This window comes from Stomoxys calcitrans, chromosome 2 (assembly GCF_963082655.1).
Source record: "Stomoxys calcitrans chromosome 2, idStoCalc2.1, whole genome shotgun sequence".
Lineage (NCBI taxonomy): Eukaryota > Metazoa > Arthropoda > Insecta > Diptera > Muscidae > Stomoxys > Stomoxys calcitrans.
Window position 1 is genome coordinate 5,716,181 of NC_081553.1, and position 19,226 is coordinate 5,735,406.

A 19,226-nucleotide genomic window follows, 5' to 3' on the forward strand; every position below is an offset into this window, starting at 1 on the left:
AAAACAGGATGGATAATTGAAACATTAGTAAGCAATTTTTAGGAAGAAACAAATCATTAAATGGAGAACGACCATAACAAGTTGGGCATATATTAGGAAATCCATAAAGAAATCAAGGAGTGACAAGTACAATAACAACAAAAAAGAAAACAAAAATAACAAACAACAATTGTGACAAATTTCTATGTTTTTTTTGAGCACTCTGGGCCAGAAAAAGGCAGAACATTTAAATGAGAGAGAAAATCCAATGAGGAAAAACTAATCAGGAAACTAAGACAAATGTCACCCACAGATCACCACATCACATTAGTGGCGATTTTTCTTTTTTCCCATGCCGTATTCTTTTGACAACTGCTGGGCTGCGCATTCTTTCCGGTTTTGTTGGTTTTTTTTCTATTTCTGTACAAAACGCCCGAAGGAAGTAATGACCAAACCAATATCCGGCAAGAAGTACTGAGATAAGTGGTTGAAATGATTGTTGACATGCAAGAAAAACCAAAGACTAATTATTTAGACATTATGGTGCAAAGTTAAATACATGAACGATTTCAGTTGTTTGCGTAGAAACTATCTAACTATCTTCATAAAAAATCAAATGGAGATTTAGATTTATTGAGAAAAAAATTAAAAGAAAATAAATAAACACTGTACATTTTGGGAAGAAAAAAAAATTAAATAATCTATACAGATATACAGTGAAAACCGCATAGCTGTAATACGATAGAAAAAACAATTACAGTCAGTGGAATTCCCTTAAATTTAGAATCGCTGAACTGAGTAGTTCTTTGGAGTCTTCTGGTGACTGGATAGTTTCGAAAAATATGGTTTAAGTCAGAGTTAACGTGACTAAAGAATGGGGAGTAGAGAGATCCATAAAGTGATTCTGGATCGATCGGTATACTTATTAATGGGTCTATCTCTCTTCCTTTTGGGTGTTACAAACTAATTCATTAAGTTATAATACCCTGTACCACAGTAATGGTGTAGGGTATAAAAATATTTGGAATGAGCTGCTTGAAGTTGATTTGTAGCTTCAGTATTTTGTTCGCATGTTTTAGGGCGTGGATGGATATTTTTTCCGATATTGTCCTCACTCCTAAGTCTCTCGGTCTGTGTTTCGTATGTACCAAGGTTCATTAGCTATGGTACGAAGTATTAAATTTTGAGTTTTTTTGATCTTTTCTACTTCATTCTTGGCAGCGCAACCCCAAATCTATATTCCGTAGGTCCATATTGGTTTGATCTTTTCATTATACAAAAGAAGTTTATTTTGAATCGATAATCTATTGTCAACTAGCATTCAGTACAACCTGGAGAATTTTATTTCCTTATTTTTTTTTCTGCATGTGCTCTTTGCATTTAATTTTTGTGTCTAGGGTCATTCCCAAATATTTGGCTGTGTTTGCGAATGGTATTACTTTATCATTCAGATACAATGGCAAATAACGAGGCTCCTTGTTTTTGAACAGTATGTGGATTGACTTATTTTTGTTAAGATTCATTCTTCATTTGTTTATCAAAAATAAAATATTTGACAAAGCTGCTTGAAGTTTATTTGTAGCTTCAGTTTCAGTATTGGCAGTCGTAAGAATTGCATTGTCATCGGCAAATGTTGCAATTGTTGCATCAGGGAGCTTTGGGATATCTCTGGTGTAAAGAAGGTATAAAACAGAGCCTATGACACTCCCCTAAGGTACTTAAGCCTGTATTGGTTTCAATTTTGAATACTTATTTTCTATTTCTACTCGAAAGTAGCGGTTTGTTATGTAGGACTGCAAAATTTCATAGTATTCCTTTGGAACATCGTTGTGAAGTTTGGTTAAGAGCCCTTGATGCCAATCTTTGTCAAACGCCTGTCCCACGTCTAAAAACACTTTTATTTTTATTATAATTATTTGTATAAGTGCATAGTTATATCCAAATACGGGCCGATTTGGATCATATTTGATGCCGAGTAGCCTTATACAAGTCAAAATTTTAAATTTCAACGGAATCAGGTAATTAATGCGTCTTCTATGGACTAAGAAGCCTCTGAGTATGATCGCATGTGGAGCGTACTAGGTTAGGATATCGGGATGGCAAGTGCAACACACTGTTCTAAATTTTAGCCAAATCCCATAATAAAAGAGTCTTTTGTGGACTTAAATTCCCAAAACCAAGACTGTGCCATATTCACTTCGGATGTCGGAAAGCTATATACAACTCACTGCTCTGAATTTCATCATAATCGGGAAATAAATACGCCTGTAATGGGCTTAAGACCCTAAATAGGCATATTGTTCTATATGGCACCTACATCTTAACATGGGCCGATTTGAACCATATTCGGATTGAATGTCGGGAGGCTAAAAAAAATCGAATAATAAATGCGCGTATAATGGCTTTTATACCCTATATCAAAAGATCTAAACATGGACCGATCGAGACCATATTTATGAAATCTGGTTTAAGATCCTCAATCGGCATATCTGTCTATATTCAAATATGACCCGTTCCGGACCATATTCAAGTCGGATATCGGGAGGCTTAATACAACTGACATCAGCGAAGTCGACTTGCAAATGCGCCAGTTGTGGCCTTAAGAAACTATACCGCGAGATCGATGGCAGCTGCTCCTAAATATTGTATCATTGGAATCATATTTTGCAAAGACACCAATGGGCTTGGGAAAATTACCTTTTTAATATTTTAGCAAAGTCTAGTAATAAATGTGCCTTTTATGGGGTCAAAATCCTATGTCTGTAAAGAAAGGAACCTAACCGAACATTACTAAATGTCTTAATTTTTGAAGGCTGTAGCGTGATTACGCCCAGACAGACGGACATGAACATCCCATTAAGGACACACGGATTTCGTTAAATCATCCCATTAGTCCAGGCCGCTAGTTCTAAACCTATTTATTCATAAGTCTCAAAGTATTCAGAACTGGTTCCACTTTTTACTTTTACTCTTAGTGTAAACAATTGGCGAATTTAACATGAATTTGCCATTGACGTTACTAGTTGACTCTGGAACCAGAACTTCTGTTAATTACAGCACACTAGTTTCGAAATTGATTTCTTTTAACATTTCTTGGAATTTTGCGTAAAATGGAACTGCAGAGACAAAATTGTCTTTAAAAGTTAGCTATTGAACTATAGATGATGGTGCCAGTTTGTTACTGGCTGGACAACTGGGATGTATGTAAATATTGGGTTGCCCAAAAAGTAATTGCGGATTTTTCATATAGTCGGCGTTGACAAATTTTTTCACAGCTTATGACTCTGTAATTGCATTCTTTCTTCTGTCAGTTATCAGCTGTTACTTTCAGCTTGCTTTAGAAATAAAGTGTAAAAAAAAGTATATTTGATTAAAGTTCATTCTAAGTTTTATAAAATATTCATTTACTTTCTTTTAAAAAATCCGCAATTACTTTTTGGGCAACCCAATATATACCTTCTTGCTGGTATAGGGTGAAATATTTGCAAATGGAAATTTTCCCATGAACATCCCATTAAGGAACAGTGGCAAACTTCTCACATAAGCTTGAGCGCTGTCCGCTGTCCAGTTTAAGCTCAATAATAAGGGGTCTACTTTTTATAGACGAGTCGAACGACATGCCACAGTACGACAACTCTTTCGGCATAGTGCCTCACAAATGTCCCCAGCATTTGGAGGGGATAACCACAAAAAAAAAATGTTTTTTATTGTTTTCGCTAAGATTCGAACCTAGGCGTTCAGGATAATGCTAATCCTTGCGATTAATTGATTAATATGAAACTTAAAGAATTCGGAACGTCTCTGGTACAGTTTACTCCAATATATCTTTCATTCGAATCGCATATTAACATAATCTCTCAACATGTCTGTTTTGGGAGTAGGGAGGTGAATATTAAATATTACAATTTGTAATAGCCTAAAACTGCTTCCAGAGCTGTAGCACCATTCCGGCAAATTTCATATAAGAATCAGTTTACGCAAATTCATGATATACAGAGTAGATGACAAAAACTGTTGTCAAGTTCACACTGATATACGATGAACCGCTCCTTACATTGTTAACCAGCCACTAGAAGCATTTGTTTGTGCCAAATCAACCAACAATCAAAGCTATTTGGAGCCGTAAGGCTTCTAGGAACCCACGAAGTAAAGTCGACGGACTTGTTATAACCCATCTGCAATCCCCAACGACCTACATCAATAAGAAGTATAGGTAAATGGCCATAAGTGGGTGACCAAGAATATATACTTTATGGCGTCAGTGATTGTAGAATGAGCGCAGAAGATCGAGGCGCTTGGAACGCTCTTCTACGTTCGGCTAGTGGAACAAATGTTCTGTCGTAGCTAATTAAAGTAAAGTAAAGTAAGGGTCGCAGATTAATATTTCGAGGTGGCCCCATCCTATGGTGTTGGGTATAATAAAACGTTTTTAAAAAACAGGGCATTGTATGTTACCTCTAGCTTCCAACGGAAAGTTAGGATATTCTGAACAACACAAATCACACTAAGATAAATTGATTAACAAACAGCCACGTAGACGATAACAAAAGCGAAAATCTATTTTTCTTGTACTGCGATGGAATTTTAGTTTAAAATTTTGTATATTTGGTGTATATTTCCTTTTAAGATTTTTGCTATGATTTAATTTTTATGTCATTTCCATAGTCCTTATCGGAATTATATTTTTTATTTCCTATAAACTTTTAGTTCAAGTGCAGTTTTTTAATGTTCATAAAATTGTGTGGCATTTCTGTATTTCACCAATGGAAAAAACTTAAATTCGATTTTATTAAAAATCTAATAACCAGCACCTAACCACCAACTATTGCCAGTTAAGTCACAATAGCTTTAGGGAAACCTTTTAAAGTATTAATGTATTTATGGCTTCTGAACACACACCCACACACACACACAAATACTCACAACCACAAAGAGGTTTTGAAGCATAACTAAAATTAAATTTAAACATTAAGCGCTAAGCTTTGAAGCACTTGAATGGTAATAATAATTTATGTGCTTGTAGAAATAATTCACATAAAACTGTCAACGAACGGGGAGTAGAGGTCCCAGTACTTGGAATTTATGGAGCATGAATATCATGAGGTCCACACTATATCATCAAATTCGTTTTTATTCTCCTACTCCTTATCCTTATCCCTGTTCTTTGTTCGTTTGCGTGTTTTTTTTGCGGGTTTTTGATGGCGGCATCAAGGGTTCTGTTTCGCATGTTTTCTTTGCGGCCTCATTTAAAATTTTGATTTTTTTTGTTTATTTTGCGACTTAAAATACACACACAAACACATTCCCATACACACACATATAGGCAGGGGCGAAGAGAGAGAGAGAGAGAGCTATTGAAACATGTTGCCATAATGCCAATGTCCTGTGGAGGTGGCTCGCTAGCTTTTGTATGGCCACAAAAAACATAATTCAAAATTTCTTGTATTCTCTTCTCAATTCTAATGAATTATGAATGGTTGCTCGAAGTGTTAATGGCAGGCACCGGCTAAGCTTTTACATCCATTAGGTTGAAATATATATAAGAAAAATTACATTTTATTTTCTATACACTCACATAAATCATACTTCTATTTGGCCAGTGTAAATTTTTGAATTCCACCAAAGTCATTTAGAGAGAAGAAACCACAAAAATTTTGCCGTTCTTGTTTTGTTTGATTTGACTTCGATCATGCACACACGCCCGCTCACTACACAACGCTTAATGATAGCGACGGGAAACGGAAGTGAGACACACAAACATGCAGACATCACCAGCAGTTGTGGCCATCGCATAGATAGTGCTGCTGTTTGTTCTGGTTAGGCAACACTTGATTATAATTCATAGAGTGTAGCAACATTCATGGCCCGGTAACAGAGGTTGCGCTTCAATTATAACTGCTCCAGAAATTGCCACCATTTCAGTCGATACCCTATCGGGGGGTAGAGGTGAAATCTGCCTCTGCGGTTTCACCAAAGTATTTGCTGGAAGGGGGTGCTGGCAAAATTAGGCATCTGCTTCACTAAATTCGCTGAACAACAACACTTTGCCGCCAATGTGTTGGGCTCTCAGCATGATTCAGAATACGCGGTTGGGTGGTGCGGTAGATTTACATTTGAACCCTTTCTCTGCTCATTAGAAAAAGAGCGCACAGCTATTTCATTTGCGGCTGTGGGCGGCAGGGGTCATCCCTTTGATCGGTGTTTTGTTTTTGTGCTCGCTTCTTCGGTTTGTTGTTTGAGGTCCAGTTTGTAGTGGCTTGATTGCCCGCAATTTGATTGGCCCCCGGCTTGTTTATTTGTATATTTACCAAACAAACGGGCTGGCTTGTTGTTGCTGCTGTTTTATTGTCTCCACTCGTTTTGCTTGCGATTCATTTGAAGCGTAGAGTTAAACAGGATATGTCTCGTTAGTAGTTGCTTTATAACCGCATTAATGCCACCACTGCGGTTTTAATAAAGAAATTTCTCCTCTTGGCAAATTTAGGCGACACATTTGCCACACGATGGGCCAAGCGCATTTTGAACCTAAAAGCGGCGGGAGAAAAAGTTTCCCAGAAGAACACTAAACTTAATCACCGTCTGCCGAAACTTTATGTGATCGTCAGTTCGTCCGTCCGTCTGTTTGTGCGTCGTTTCGCTGGTTAATTTAATAAATTATGGTCTATAATAGTCGGAAGGGCCTTCAACAAACTAACAAAACTTTTCTTTTGCGTTCGTCCGTTCCGGCTGCCAATGCGGCAGGATTCCGTGACGTTTGTGTGAGAATGCGGCCGGCAATTAAATGTATCCTTAATGCTAAAACTTTGCCAGTGGGTCCGATGCTGTGGCTGTGACTCTAAATCTGACTGCGTGTGGTTGTTGCTGCTCGCTGCAAGGATATGAACAGCTGCGGATGTGGAAGTGGATAAGTGATGTTGTTGCCAGCCAGTATGTGCGCTGTAGTAGTATGCCGTTATCCGTTATCCGCTGTCTGCTGTCTTCTGTCCGTTGTGTTTGTTGCCTGTTTTATGCTTCAACTTTTCTGTTGCTTTTTCTTAACTTCCTATTTGTTTCGATGCTGGAGTCGTTCTGCTTTCTGCCTGTTGTTGGTTGGCGTTGTCGCTGGCCCGGCGTTGCCATTTGCCGCAGTAATATAATTCATGATTTGATTATGCTTCCGAGTTGGAGCTGTTAAATATGCCATGTTTTTGCCCTTGTCGTCCATCACAGTAGAATGGAACGGCAAACCACAACACCACACCATTTTATGTAGTTGGGTCGGGTCGTTGCAGCCTTTCAATGCTGATATCCTGAATAATCCATTAGAGCTAGGCTCTGTGCTATGCAGGCCGCTGCGGTTCTGCCCTTACTAAATGTGCGTTTTTGGTTATCGCTGTCGCTTTTCGGGTGTTGCTGGTGCGTCAACTAGAAAAGTTTGTGTAATGAAGAGGAACATGAATTTTTGGTTTGTCCTGGTTATATTTACCGCCACTTTAGGCCAAAACACACACACACACACTCAAAACTTTCTCTTTGCACCATTAGGGGCTGAAGCTGGAGAAGACGCACAGCAAAAACGTTCACTGGTTGTCGTTACCGTCGTTGTTGTAAGTGGTGGAGGGAAGATAGTTTAATTTTATTGCTTTTTGCTTACACATTGCATGGCATATAAAGGAAGAATCAACTCTCATTGAAATAAGAACAAACACACCACATCAGCAATATGGCCAAAGGCAACAACTCAATACACTCAAAAAAACAGAAAATGGATAAAAATAATCTTACGTGGTAATTGGAAATTTTTCCCTAAACATTATATTAAGGAACAGCAAAAATACTTCCTCATAATAATAACTGCTGTCCGATACAAGTTTAAGCCAATTGATAAGGGACTTCCTTTTTACTGCCGAGTCCGAACAGTGTGACGCAGAACGACACCAATTAGTAGAGAAGTTCACACGGGTGAAATTCTATAGTAATTACCTCACTAATGTCGACAGCACTAGGAGAGGATAACCACCGGGATTTAACCCTGGCATCAATAAATTTGAAGCTGGAAGACAATCCCATTTCCTTATGACAATGTTCAAAAGGACCCATCTCAAGGATGGATGATTTGATTTAAGTTGATCCATATTTGCCCCCTTATACTGACTCAAAAATATGAAACTGACTTTTACACCTCTAGGGTGAAAATATGATATTAAAGCCCTAGGAGCCTCAAACATCACCATATGGACAGAAAAATCGGGGAAGCTTTGGATTAGCATGAAAGGTATTTAGGAGTAGAATACGAATTTGACATCAAACTGCGAAATCATGGACCTGGGAAGCCGTCTCAACCCCAAAACTTCAATGAGCAAACAAACATGAAAACAAGTAAAAACTTGCTCGGGACGAATCCTTGAAACCCACAACCATTAATTCTGCATAAAATTGACACAAAATAAAATTAGTTGAAAGGCATACATTTCTGCTAATCCAGGAAAAAACGAAAGCTTCTAGGAACCGAACCTATTAAAAAAGGCGTTGCCAAGTGGCAATTAGCAAACAACTCACAGCCGTAGAGAATGTCAGGAACAAGATAAGTCTTTGCCAAGAGAGACCTAACCCCCAGCGGAGTAACCGACTGAGTGGCCCAGAGAACATGCAATTTTGAATATCTCTGGCCAACGACAGAGTCGTAATGATTACTTCAAGTCAGAGTGCTGGTAATAACCACGCCCAAGTTCTTTGCATGAGGAACGATTTCCAATCTAACGTCGTTAATGAATATACCGACATGACATGAAAAACGAGACATCCTGTTTCTGATAACAACACATTTGAACTTTACAGGGTTGAGACACAGGTCATTGGCTTTCGCCCACGTGCTGACTCTTGACAGATACTGAGTAAGCAGACGTATCTTTTCAGCAATCTCATCCCTCGGACCGCCGATATATATCTGTATATCGTCAGCGTCAGACTATACCTCACAATAAGACAATTGGCTCGCCAAGTCATTACTGTACAATGAAGAAGAGGAGAAGAGAAGAGGACCCAGAATTGATCCCTGAGGAACACCTTTTAGAACAAGCAGAGGCGCCGATACAGAAGACATCGTCAGCGTAAGACAATACATCACAATAAGACAATTGACTCGCCAAGTCATTACTGTAAAATGAAAAGAGAAGAGGACCCAGAATTGATCCCTGAAGAACACCTTTTAGAACAAGAAGAGGCGACGATACAGAAGACTTATAACTGAGGGACTGAATGCGATGAATGTCTCATCTTGTCACATAACAAGGAATGATCCACAGTGTCAAATGCCTTCGAATGTTCAAGAAGAACAAGGAAATTTATCTTGTCATTCTCCAAATTGACCCTGATCCTCTAAATGACCTCTGCCAAGGCAGTAACGCAGCTGTAGTTAGGTCGAAACCCGGACTGTCTCACATATAACAAAGAGTTCTCGTTGACAAAAGGCGACATTGGACACCGGTTAAAATTTATTTTTGATATGTCCAATGAATTTGTGCAAAATGTAAAAAATATGAAAAAAACGTGATGATTTTTCAAAAAAATGTGTGTACGCGTCGCTGCCACTATCACCTTCACTATCAAAGCAGCACTTTATTATCCTTGGTCTTTTGCAAAAGGTTTTTGGACCTAATTTTTGTTTTGGCCACCAAATTAACTACTCGCACAAACGCGTACGTACTATTTAACAGCGGAATTTAAAATATGTTGCCAGCATTAGGAGGGGAAAAGTACCGTTAACAATTTTTTCTGATGCTCTCGCCAGGATTCGAACCCAGCCGTTCAACGTCATAGGCGGACATGCTACCCTCTGCGTTACGGTGGCCTCCAATCGGATATTTATAGGCATTTCTTAACTTGCCCAACATGTTTAGCATTTCTTAAGGCTAAACAAGTTGGGCAAGTCGGGGATAGCCAGCAACGGCCGATAAAACCAAGAAGTATATGTGCAATGTTGCAATCGGAAACGTTTTTCGGGAAAACCCTATTGTGATTCCGACAGACGGACCGAAATGGCTAGATTGAGTTGGAAGGTTAAGACGATCACAAATCGACATTTCGAGGTTTTAAAACCAAAGGTCTGCTTCTATGGTAAATACTTCAATTGTTTTTATCTTATCTGAAAAGTTTCCATGTGCTGATATGAACATAACTCAATTTTGTTTGGAACAAACCTCACTTGATTTCACATTTACTTTCTTATAATCTTTAAGCTAACATAACTTAAAGTGCAACTTGAAACTGAAAAGTTATTTCTTTAAGTGTATATGCTTTACTGCAACATAACCGTCATTTTTGCTGTTGCTGTTGCTGTTGTTGTTTTCGTTTGATATCCTGCCTTCTATGTCTGGGTGACTGGATGTATAGCTGTACAACGATTGAAAGCCCTGAGCATAAAAGAGCACCATCTAAACAGTACACACAGGGCATGGGCAAAGCATGCGCTTCCTTCGTACTCCTGAATATCCTTCAAAAACAAAACACTTTGACAGCATAGCCTGGAATGTGGAGAAAGCTTTCTCATACATCACATTGAGGCACACCAAGCAATGCAAAAGCCTGGCAGCATGCGTTTCCAACTCATACACACCCACTCTCCAAGCCAAGAAAAGATTCCAACTAAAACAAAACAGCATCAGCAGCAGCTGCTCCCAATGCCTCGAAAGCTCTTTTCATGCATCACAACATTCTGCTGTTAAATACACTTATTTTTTTATTTATTAACATATGTATGAGGGTAAAGTGGATGTGGATGTGGACGTAGATGGATGCGAAATGCAGCAACAGCAACAGCAACAAAGCCAGCTTTCTGGTGTGGCAAAGGGCGTGGGTGACGGTAATACAATACAAAAAGCACATGTTCTCACCACTCACCACTATTGCAGGCCCCTAAGGCCATCATCAACCCACCACTTTCTTTTCTATTTTGGTAACGGGGAAAACTATGGTGCCACTGTAACCCGTAGGCGACATTCACTACACTTTACTCCCTCACGTCTTGCAAATGAAGGAAACGACAATATCTGCTGTAGTGAACATAAATCACAGCTGCTACTTCTGGTGCCGGTGCTGCTGCTGCTGGTGGGTAAGTAATCCATGGCAAAGGGTTCATAAATAAGAAACATGATCGTTATACATTTATTATGTTAAATGAAGGATTTCATTTGAAATAATAGTTTAGTTATTTCCATTGCTGCTAAAATAGGTAAGCGGGTACATATAGAATTCCGCCATGAAAAACAAAATCCAACACGATGGATGGTCGGACATACGAAATCAGCTTAATATTAGATATTATTACAGTTGGGACTTATTATTTTTTAGGTCAATTTAGTGAAATTTCTGTTAATTTAAATTTCAAATTGTAACGGGTTTCTTATTACGTCATCACACATTATTTCTATTTAGTATTTCCTAGAATTTCATCATTGTTATTTGTTGTTATTCTCGTAATTATGTCCGTAGTGTTTTGTTATTTGTAAGCATTGACTCCAACCCTTACTTCAATGTTCGATAGATGTAGGTTAGGTTTAAAGATCATTGTGATACCACAGTAGCGACAGACCAAGGCTTTTGGTGAAACTAGAACCCACGACTCCCGCTCTAGTAATCCAAGCAAGCTACCAGCTCGGCTACCGGGGCACTTTTCGACAGGAACAGAAGAAGGAAGATGCCTTCTAGTTTCTACCACTGAACCATCCAGATCGCTTTAAAAAGCCCAATAACTTGCGAGTGTTCACATCCGCAAAATCAGACAGGTTTTCAAAGAAATGACAATCTAAAAAGAAACTCCTTCTAAAAACTAGTGCGAGACACACACACAGAAGGTGTTCTATAGTCTCTTCTTCTTTGATGTCCTCACAGCTTCTGCAAAAGTCGTTGCTGGCAGCCTTCAGTCTGTCAGTATGTTTTCCGATTAGTCATTGACCTGTCATGACGGACACAATGACTGAGACGCCTGTTCTAGCCAATGACAGCAAGACCTCTTCAAGTCTGGATTAGGACACATGGTTTTGGAACGCCCACAGCCCCCTCTTTGTGACCACCTATAATTCCTTGCCCTTCGGGCCTGGTCCTGAAAACTTAGTTTACATGTTGCTAGAGGCATACTCACAGATTCCAGTATCCCTGGAATGTGTAGGGTAGTTCCTGGTGTCGCAAGTTCATCCACTTTATAATTCCCTGGGATATCTCTGTGGCCCGGCATCCAGAACAGGTGAATTTTACACTGTTCAGCCATCTCGTTGAGAGAACAGCGACAGTCGAGGGCGGTTTTTGTGTTCAGAAGTACGTTCTCAAGGAATTTAATGGCTGCCTGGCTGTCTGAGAAGATATTTATGCCAATCGTCGTAATGACATTATATTAATTAAACGCTCCATGCCAAATTTTGTAAAGATCGGGCCAAAATTGTGCCTGCTGCAGCCTTTAAAGATCATATCGGATGAAAGATATATATGGGAGCTATATATAAATCCGATCCGATCGATTATGATGAAGTTTTGCACACATTTTGGAACGTCACAAAAAGCACTTCGTGCCAAATATTGCAAAGATTGGACCAAAATTGTGCCTTCTACAGCATTAATAGGTCAAATCGGACGAACCGATTTAGATGAAATTTTGTACACATATTGGGACATCACAAAAAGCACTTCGTGCCAAATTTGGTAGAGTTCGCACAAAAATTGTGGCTCCTACAGCTTTGAAAGGGCACATCGGATGAAAGATATATATGGGAGCTTTATCTAAATCTGGACCGATTTTTTCAAAATCGTCGTCCCTGGACCAAAAATTACACTTGTGCAAAATTTTGTCAAAATCGGACAACAAATGCGACTTGTACCTTGATTACAAGAATACATGGACAAACAGACAGGCGGACATAGCTAAATAGAATCGGGAAGTGATTCTAAGCCGATCCGTATACTTATCGATGGGTCTAGCTCTTCTCCTTCTTAGCGTTGTAAACAAATGCACAAATCTATAATACCCTCTACCACAGTAGTGGTATAGGGTATAAAAAGTGCGCATACAATGGGACCGATTGAATGTATTTCTCGAGGGACCAAGCAGAGTTAATGGGGGAACATCACACTATTCATATGACTGCCACAGTATCCCATTCTATGGACCCAATTTTCTAATTCATAAATTTTTTACTAAATATGTACCGAGGCGAATGTTGCCGAAGATGTTGCAAGAAAAAAACAAGTAAGAGCGCTAAGTTCGGCCGGGCTGAATCTTATATACCCTCCACCATGAATCGCATTTATCGACTTCTATGCGCGGTATCTCTTTTAAGTTTAACAATGAATATTGAATAAGAACTGTTATGCTATTGGAGCTTAATCAAGCTATAGTCCGATTCGGACCATAAATGAATGCTAAACATTGTAAAAGTCATTGTGTAATATTTCAGTTCATTCGGATAAGAATTGCGCCTTGTAGGGGCTCAAGAAGCAGAATCGGGAGATGGGTTTATATGGGAGCTGTATCAAGCTATTGATCGATTCAGACCATATAAGACACGTATGTTGAAGGTCATGAGAGAAGCCGTTGTACAAAATTTCTGCCAAATCGGATGAGAATTGCGCCCTCTAGAGGCTCAAGAAGTCAAAATCCCAGATCGGTTTATATGGCAGCTATATTAGGTTTGCGCACAGTTATTGGAAGCAATACCAAAACACCACGTCCAAAATTTCAGCCAAATCGGATGAGAATTGCGCCCTCTAGAGGTTTAAGAAGCCCTCTAGAGGCTCAAGAAGTCAAGATCCCAGATAGGTTTATATGGCAGTTATATCAGGTCATGTATCGATTTGCGCCATACCAAGCACAGTTATTGGAAGTCATAACAAAACACTCATGCAAAATTTCAGCGAAATCGCATGAGAATTGCGCCCTCTATTGGCTCAAGAAGTCAAGATCCAAGATGGATTTGTATGACGGCTGTACCATATAATGAACTGATTTGAATCAAACTTAACACAGTTGTTGGAAGTGATACCAAAACACTATGTGCAAAATTTCATTCAAGTCGGACAAGAAATGAGCCCTCTAGAAGCTCAAGAAGCCCTCTAAAGGCTCAAGAAGTCAAGATCCCAGATCGGTTTATATGGCAGTTATATAAGGTTATGTATCCTTTTTGCGCCATACTAAGCACAGTAATTGGAAGTCGTAACAAAACACCTCATGCAAAATTTCAGTCAAATCGAATGAGAATTGCGCTCTCTATTGGCTCAAGAAGTCAATATACAAAATCGGTTTATATGACAGCTATACCAGATTATGAACCGATTTAAATCATACTTAACAAAGTTGTTGGAAGTGAACCAAAACACTACGTGCAAAACTTCAGTCAAATCGGACGAGAATTTCGACCTCTAGAGGCTCAAGAAGTCAAGACCCAAGATCGGTTTATATGGCAGCTATATCAGGTTATGAACCGATTTGAACCATGCTTAGCACAGTTATTGGAAGTGACACCAAAACACGTCGTGTTAAATTTCATTTTAATCGGATAAGAATTGCGCCCTCTAGAGGCTAAAGAAGTCAAGATCCAAGATCGGTTTATATGGCAGCTATATCAAAACATGGACTGATTTGGCCCATGTACAATCCCAACCGACCTACACTAATAAAAAATATTTGTGCAAAATTTCAAGCAGCTAGCTTTACTTCTTCGAAAGCTAGCGTGCTTTCGACAGACAGACGGACGGACATGGCTAGATCGACTAAAAATGACATGACGATTAAGAATTTATATACTTTATGGGGTCTCAGACGCATATTTTGAGAAGTTACAAACGGAATGACGAAATTAGTATACCCCCATCCTATGGTGGAGGGTATAAAAACAAAAAAAAAAAAAATTGCTAGTTAATAAAGCAACCCCAACATGGACCACCCTATACGCTAGATAATATATTACATTTTAAGATATACGGTGGTTGACTTATCCCAAGCACTTCGATCTGTTCGCTGAAGTGATGTTTGAGGAATATCTACATTTGCATTCAACTCTATATTTTTCAAATCATAAATTTTTTGAATTTTTAGGACTTAATAATTTCCCCATCTTTTCCTTTATCCTAACTATAACGCTTTGAAGTTTCGATTCAATTATTTGTTAGTTGTTTATTTGTCTTCTTACTTATATGCACATTAATAATTTAATCTAACAAAATTGAAAAACAAAACATCATATTCATAATTTATTGGAAAATTAAATGAGGTAATATAAATGTTCACCATTTTATGCCATACCTACATACTAGTGCTCGTTTATGCATATGGACATGATATCAGTTTTGTATTTGGTTAGCGAAGAAAACAATAAATCCTTGGTTTAATACGGAGGATAAGGGTTCGGCTATGAAATTGACTAAAAAATGCCTTTCCACCGTTAGAGAGATTTATATTTCCCAAAACCATAGATATGGCCAAACTATGCTTGGAAGTGTCCCAATTTTGGGATAACTAAATAAAATGGATTCAAAACAAATGTCGGTAATATTTATTACCAACAGCACAACAGAAACAGAAAACCAAAAATTTATTCGCCATAGGATTTCGCCTCTTAACGAATAGCCCACGAATAACAGCCAAATATGCCATGGAAACGAAAAGAAACTTTAACATTTTTCGACTTTAATCTAAAGCTCGTATACAAACATGTCAATATTCTGCAAAAAAAAAGAACATCAAGGCCTTGTGTAAGAAAGCAAGTGTCGCCTTTCGGGCAGAAAATGTCTTTCAATGGTGCCATGTCCATGAGCAGGGTCCGTTTCTCGTCCATTTTTTGTGTGTGTAAAATGCCTGCAAGAGTTGTCGAATCAAAATTTTTCACATACTTCTATTCAAACACCCCTCCACCCTCTTCGCTTCACCGTCTTCAGAGCAGTGTAGCATCTATAATTCATAAAATAGAAGTGTGTCGCCTGGCCGCCCGCATGTGTGTCAAACCTGCCAGTAACAGAAGCAGCAACAATAGCTACACCTTGTCCGAAGTCCAACAAAGGAAAAGGCCGGCGATAAAACCAAAAGAAAGGTGATGCTACACTCACTCGTAAACTTTTCAAATGTATTATGCTCTCAATCTTATTTATTTCCATTTCCATCATATTTTTTTGTTTTGCTCTTGCTTCGTTCTTTGTTGTCGCACTCCATACATAATTGATAATGTCTAAGGTGATGTTGGCAAAAGAAAAGGGCCAATGGCCAAAGGCTACTTTATGTAGGAGAAGAATTTTGTTTATTTGCTTTAATTTCCTGTATTTTACCCCCAGCCAAGCATTTGACGACGACATAGGAAACTAAAATATTCTACTCCTAATGCCAAAGAGCATAGTTTCATATATCAATTGGAACCTACCTATTACTCCCACCCATTCATGCATTCATTCATTATCGACGTTTACGACTCCTAGATGGATGTGGACACACGCAATGGTCTCTTGACACACCCTTTTATACAGCCTATTGCCTGGCCTGGTCTTGTTTCAGGTCGACGCTTCGAAGAGTAGTCGGCGCTCATGTCCTCGTCCTTTGAAAGAAATTTTATTGCAGTTTTTTTAAAGAAACTTTGCGTGAAGGCTTCAAAAAAAACACTCTAGGGTTTTTTGTTTTGTCTAAATGATTATGGCTTAAGCCATAAAGAAAAGCATAATAGAAGCGACCAAAAAAAAAAAAATCAAATGGTTATTGACGGCCATAATGGACGTTCTCTTCCTCGTCGTCATCGCCATCGCCGTCCTAGTCATGCGAGAAAGCTAAACGAAATTGGCCATTCCATTTATGTTTATGTCCAGACATTTGAAGACCAATCCAATTTAGGTTACTTTAGGGAGAAATATTGAAATGGCCAGTTCTTGTGCGCATTTCTCCATAGCCAGATAAGCATCGCAAAATAGCTTTTCAACATTGAACTTTGTTTTGAACGGCCTGGACTAACTACGTTGAAAGTTAGGCGAGTCGATTAAGTTGTAAATTAAACGTTTGAACCATCCTTGGAACCAATTATTGTGTCAGATTAAAAGGCAATTTCACGTTGTCTTATTTCAACGGAAAAACAAAATTATCAAAGGATCTTTCAAAGATTAGTGTCTTAAAAAATCTAACTTTTTAGGTGTATGAAAATTTTAAAATATTAAGCCGATTGGTTTTTTCTACATTATTTTTCCTAAAGGGGGGTGGAATAGAACCTTATACGATTTTCTTACGATGGTACGAAAATTGTGGCTTCTACACATAAAAAATATCTATGGGAGTTTTACCTAAATCGATTTTGATGAAATTTTGCACACGTGTTGGGATGTCAAATAAACCATCTCATGAAAAATTTTGTAGAAATCGGACCAAAATTGTGGCTTCTACAGCCTTAAAAGACCATATCGAATGAAATATATATATGGGAGCTATATCTAAATCTGGACCGATTTTTATGGAACTTTGCACACATATGAGGACGTTGAATAAAACGCTCTATGCCAAATATTGTAAAGATCGGACCCAAATTGTGTCTGCTGCAGCCTTAAAAGACCATATCGGATGAAAAATATACATGGGAGCTATATCTAAATCTGATCCGATTATGATGAAGTTTTACACACAAATTTTGTAAGGATCGGACTAAAAATGTGCCTTCTACAGCCTTTATAGGTCAAATCGGACGAAAGTTATATATGGGAGCTATGTCTAAATCTTAACCGATTAAATGAAATTTTGCACACATATTGGGACTTCATAAAAAGCACTTCGTGCCAAATTTGGTAGCGTTCGCACCAAAATTGTGGCTCCTACAGCTTTAAAAGGTCATATCGGATGAAAGATATATATGGGAACTATATCTAAATCTGGACCGATTTCATTAAAATTTTGCAAACATTTTGGATAAAAAAAAACACTTAGTGCCAAATTTTGTAAGGATCGGACCAAAATTGTGGCTTCTACAGCTTTAAAAAGGCACATCGGATGAAAGATATATATATGGGAACTATATTTAAATCTGGACCAATTTTTGTTCAAAATCAATAGCGTTCGTCCTTGGACCAAAAAAACACTTATGCAACATTTTGTGAAAATTGGACAACAAATGCGACCTGTACCTTGATTACAAGAATACATGGACAGACAGACAGACGGACATATCTAAATGGAATCAGGAAGTGATTCTAAGCCAATCTGTATACTTATCTTCTCCTTCTTAGCGTTGCAAACAAATGCACAAATCTATAATACCCTGTACCACAGTGGTGGTGTAGGGTATAAATACTTTTATTTTCTTTTATTTCCCTTTTATTTTAAGCTTTTAACGTTTCGCTTCAACATATAAAACGTTAGCCATAAACGTAGTATTATTGATCGTTAACAACTTTGTTTGTTGCAAACCTTTTGGGAGCTTCGCCTAATGAAACAGTCACTTTCTTTTGTTGTAAAACCAACAACTCTTTAGAAACGAAAATGTGAGGGCCCTCAACCCGCCGACCAAGCGCACACATTACTATTAGAGAAAAAGGGTGAGTATTTGAGCGTATAGATCAGTGATGGGCAAACCACTATTGGACTTTGACAAATAATTGCAATTGTGTGCTCTTATATGGTACAGGCAAAAAAATAATTCGTTTCACTTAAAAGAAATTTTCGCCAAGTAAATTTCTTTTCTGAAAAACTTTGGATTTTGTTTACCAAAAAATAAAATTTTTATACCCAACACCACTACTGTGGTACAGGGTATTATAACTTAGTGAGTTTGCTTGTAACACCCAAAAGGAAGAGAGATAGACCTATTGAGAAGTATACAGATCGACTCAGAATCACTTTCTGATTCGATTTAGCTATGCCAGTCTGTAGGTCTGTCCGTCCGTCTGTCTGCGACCTGTACAAAGTACAACTTCAACTTCAACTTGTCAATTTTCGAAATTACCATACGCCCATTGCGTTTTATCCATCTGTACGATTAAATACTCACTCTCTCTCTCTCTCTGTATAGTAGGAGAGACACAAGAGAGTAATTTTTATTCCGGTAAACGAATAATTGTTTGCCATTATCGAAATACTTTTGTTAAACCGTTAAAGTGGTTTTTTTCACAACAAATGAAAGGTAATTTTACCGCAGGCAAAATTGCTCAAGGGTTTAGAATAAACAAAGTTAGTTGCATTCAATAATGCTACGTTTAGGGCTAACGTTTCAATAAAAGAAAAACTTTGTATTAAAAGTACTTTGTTGCTCGTAGAAATGGCTCAG

The 19,226-nt window shown here is 38.2% G+C and overlaps 1 protein-coding gene across 6 annotated transcripts in view; it reads right to left on the minus strand.

Annotated features, from left to right (window-relative positions):
• Nucleotides 1-19,226, minus strand: part of LOC106080430 (peripheral plasma membrane protein CASK) — a 328,101-nt gene that overhangs the window by 48,458 nt on the left and 260,417 nt on the right. The gene's annotated exons all lie outside the window — the stretch shown is intronic.